The sequence below is a fragment of the Pinus tabuliformis genome, chromosome 3_1 (genome assembly GCF_031772625.1).
Source record: "Pinus tabuliformis cultivar Carrire ecotype Pingquan chromosome 3_1, CPIR1, whole genome shotgun sequence".
Classification (NCBI taxonomy): Eukaryota; Viridiplantae; Streptophyta; class Pinopsida; order Pinales; family Pinaceae; genus Pinus; species Pinus tabuliformis.
Genome location: NC_142301.1, coordinates 495317679 through 495322441, shown reverse-complemented (window position 1 = coordinate 495322441; position 4763 = coordinate 495317679).

The following is a 4763-nucleotide window of genomic DNA, read 5'->3' as shown; positions in this document are numbered from 1 at the left end:
CTAAAAAATCAAAATTACATAGAAAGGAAATGGAATTTGAGCCTTTGGTGGAAAGTTCTTCTTCTAGAGTTGGTTTCCAATTACAGTTGGGAGAAGTGAGATGCACACCTTCCTCTCCTATTCCTGAAGAAGATGGGCAAACCTCTGTTATTGTTTTGAAGGAGTCCTATGAAGAAATTGAAGAGAGGAATAAGGATATTAGGGAAAATATTATTTCTCAACTTGAAGCCCAATTAGTGTCAAAATACCACACCAGGTTATTGTTAGCCATGGACTTGGAGAGAAATCAACTCAAACTCTCTTTTTCTCATCCACCTGCTCACAGTTTCTTCTGCAACAGGATATAAGATTGTGAAATTAACTGCAGATGCAAAATATATTCCTTTTTGTGATAAAATCAATTTGCATAGGCAAACTGGAAAACTTATTTATAGTGACCCAAGCAAGACATCACTAGCAGCAAGAAAAGCAGAAGCTTTATTAGGAAAGCTAAGAAATCAACTAAAATTAGAGAAAACCAACTCTCGAGCTTTGCATACTCATAATGAGGAATTGAATAAATTGATTGTCAAGCTTGGAGTAAACCCTGAGGACAAATCTGTTGTCCAATTTTTTTTACAGGGAGCAGAATTAGAGATTCAAGCATTAAGGAAGAAATTGAAATTGTCTGCAGTTGAACATGTTATGGCCCCAGAGGTAGCTCAAGTTGAGAAAGAAAATGTGTTTATAGCCCAAGAGCTGCTTGAAATAAATAAGGATGTGGCCACTTTGAAGGAACTGAATGCAAGATTACAACAAAGAATAAATACTCATGTGTGCATAATTGTGGTGCAACCATACTTCAAGGATCCTGCTAATAAGCTTACTAGAGTCATGACTGAATTAAAGATTTCAAAAGATGAAATGAAGAAGATACAGAAGAGTCTGAATGATACAAAGGAACATTTAAAGATCAAGGAGAGACAACTGAATATGGCAAAGGAAAGTGCATCACAACATCAAAAAAACTATCAAACAACCTATGATGAAATCAAAGAGCTGAAGGAGAAATTAAAAGGTAATATGTCTCTCATACATGCAAGAGATATTATTTAGAATGATATTATCAAGGAGGTGAAGGTAATTTAGGATTACATGTTGATTATGGCAGATGAGAAAATAATGATAAGAGATTTAAAAGTGATTATTGCTTCTAATAAAGAGAAATCGCAACGAAGTGCCCAACTAGAAAAAATAATGATTGATTTCCTTAACCCTAAATCTACCAGGAGATGAGAATTATGGATATTGAATATGAAACATCTCTAGTTCTGGAAATAAACAAAATGGTACAAAAGAATCTTTATAAGAAAAATACAAAGGCAAAAATTGGGGGAAATTAAGAAATTTGTTTCAAAAATTAATAAATATTTTTCATAAAAGGATTATAGCAAGATTTCCCTCATGTTGGGATCCGTAGGGTACTTTTCTCCCATGGGAGAAATATGAGACATTATTAGTGGAGCCAAAAAATCAAGATCAATTCCTCTCATGAGAAAACAACAATACTTAAAGGCTCTTCCATTGTAAATTATGTGCAAAGGGATTTCCAGTTATTATGGTTGGTCAAAACCCTCTTCACAGAGAAACCAACCTACAGTCGAATAACAAATTTCAGGATGGCTCATGTCAAGTTTATCAAATTCCCAAGCTCAGATTTGTCAATATGGAAGAAATGTCTAGCATTGATGTCACCAACTTAAGCATCTGCACGTGGACCTTCCGCAAGCGAGCCTGCACAGGGATCACAAGTCATGGAGTGAAAATCAGCCACATGTTTTATTTAATGAGATTCTTTAAAAGGATATTATATTTTGTAATTTTAAATCAAAATTATTTTAAGTTTTAAAGTTTGAGTCCTCATAAGGACCGAATAGGGTTTAGAGTAGTTTTCAAAAGTAGTTTAAGGAGTTCATGGAAGTTAACAGTTTTTATAATTGTCATCTTTGTAATGTTCCTACAAAAAGACATTGAGGAACCATTTTTGGGGTTCCGCATTTTTGACTTCAGAGAGAAAATTTTTGTGTAATGTGTTCATTGTTTCTTGGAGATATAATAAATCTTTCTAGATAATTCCAACTGTCTATTGAAAATGATGTGTTTTCCTTTACTATTGTAAGTCATTAATTGTCTTTATTCGTTTGGAAATGTGTAATAAAGCTATTGGTTATTTTCTGTATTACAGATTTACTAAATTCACAATACTTGTAAATTTTATTTAAATAACCTTAAAACTATGCTCCATGTTTCCATCCATTCAGTTTCTAAGTCTTCATACTTTCTACAAAGATTTGAAGTAAAATATTTTGCAATTGTAGCCTTGTATCCTAAAAGTCTTCCACTATTTCTTTCTATTACCATTACTACAACTTTAAAAAATCATTTTCACATATAGTTTGGCCATTCTGAAAGATATTTTTACCCAATAAGTTTCATCTACATTACATGTATAAAACACCTTTGCATAATAATAATGGGACAACAAGAAACATCTGTTGTCTTTTCGTATCGATGTCCTAGGCAATGACATCTTCTCAACCAAAGGTTGTCTCTAGGGTTATAACATCTTTTGGCGCTGTTGTCGGGGATTGAAGAACGAAGTTATTTTTCAGTGGGTTTGTTTTTGAAAACCATTTATTTATTTGGTGAGCAAAAAAAGTATGTTGGCTAAGTTTTCTCACCAAGTGAGAATAAAAGAAACAATCTTGGCTCCAAGAAGACCTGACATGAGGTTAGACACTTCACAAAAAAAAACCCCAGCTTAATCTAACCTTGAAAAATTAGTTTCCTGAAGGGTTGGAGAGAGAAATATACAAAGACTCCAAGTCCTACTTTGTCTTCTCCTCGTACTATCTTTGCTCAATATCCTAGATTTTTTCACTTGGAAGAAATCACATGAGATTTGGATTTTTCTGAAGGTAGTTCCATTTCTCCTTAGTCCTTGTTTCCTGAGCCTACTCTTCAAGAAATATCTTTTGGGTTTGTTTCTTTTTGTTTTCTAGCAATTTTATAGGTTGAAGAAATTAAATATTTTGATTTTTTAGCCTCGTACCAAACTGTTTCTAAAGTCTCTCAGCCAATTCCCATATTTGTGGTTCCACCACCTCCTTTGTGTTTCAAGCAAGAAACCCTCCTCCTCCCCTCCAAAATCAAAATATGGCAATTCCAAGATTTCTTTTAAATCGATATGTTCCTCTAAATATTCCCTAGCCTATGAATGTTATGCCTCAGGATTATCTGAAGTTGTTTCCAATATTCATAGGAGAAGATGAAGTCACAATTGAAAAACATGTAGCAACATTCTGTGCTTTTGTAGAAAACCTTAATGTGGAGTATTTAAATGTAGTAATGAGGTTATTTGTACAATCATTGGACTGAGAAGCAAGAAAATTATTCAAGACCCTCCCATCTAATTCAATCAATACCTGGGAGGAATTGGAAAATTCTTTAATATAGAGATGGGGAGAAAACAAAGATCATGGGTATTTCTTGACAAAATTCAATGCAATTGAAAGGAAACCAAATGAAGAAGTGGCTAATTTCATTAAAAGGTTTAACAAACTTTATAAAAATCTTCCTTTAAAGATAAAACCACCTCCTATTGGTGCAAAAGTAGTTTTTGTAGGAGAATTTGAGTTAGATTTTCATTTTACCTTGAGGGAAAAACGATCTCCCACTTTAGATCAGATTCAGACTGATGCATTGAAGATTGAGGCCAATATGTCTGCAGTAGGGAAAATAAAGTAGAAATCCAAAATAGTGGACAAAAATAAGGGAAAGGAAGAATCAAGATCCTCTAATCATCCCAAAGATTCACATGAACAGAAGTTGGATTATATGAAAAAGGTTATCAAAAATTTGTCTAATAAGTTAGTAAAGTAGGAACTTGACAATAAAAATCCTCCCAGGCAAATTCAATAGGGGCATAATAGAAATTTCAATCCTAAATTTAGGAGACCACCGTTTCAAATTATGCAGAGCGAGAGGAAAGACCGGGATCAGGTGCAACCTCCTTTGTATATTGAAGATGAAACAAAAGAAGTAGTGGAAGAGATTCTTAGATTTCAGGAGAATTAATATTCTACTATGTCATTGGAAGAGGGAGAGGAAGTATATGATGAGGATCTAAGTCATGAGTCACAAATTGCATTAGGTGATGAAGAGATTGATGAATATTGTAGAAAATTTACAGATTTGATGCAACCAGAATTGCATAAGAAGTATGATCTCAGATCTAGGAAGAGATCAAGGACTCAAGATTACATGGAAGAACAATAAAAAAAGTAAGCTCAACATTCTGTTCAAAAATACGATGAAAAGGGGAAACATCCTCTTAGAACAATCCCAATCCAGTAAGGAGAAACTTCTAAGAGTCAAAAAATTAAGGTGGGACAAGAGAAATAGGTTCAACAACACACGATTAATCAAAAAAACATGGAAAGGGACAAACCAACAGAAGAGGAGTAAATTAAAGCAACAAAGGAGGTCCATTCTTTCAGTATTCAGAAAGCATTAGAGAAGGTGACACAGGGGCTTATCAAAATTTAATTCCCCTCTCGGTGATGAAGAAACTAAACCTGCAAATCACGAAACCATACAAGGATCTGCATTCTTTTCACTCTAAGAAATTCAAGTGTGTTGGGCTCATTAAATATCTTGTGGTTTCTCTGGCTCAGATTCCAGCCAGAAGTATTGTGATGGATGTAGTAGTTGCAGATATCCCA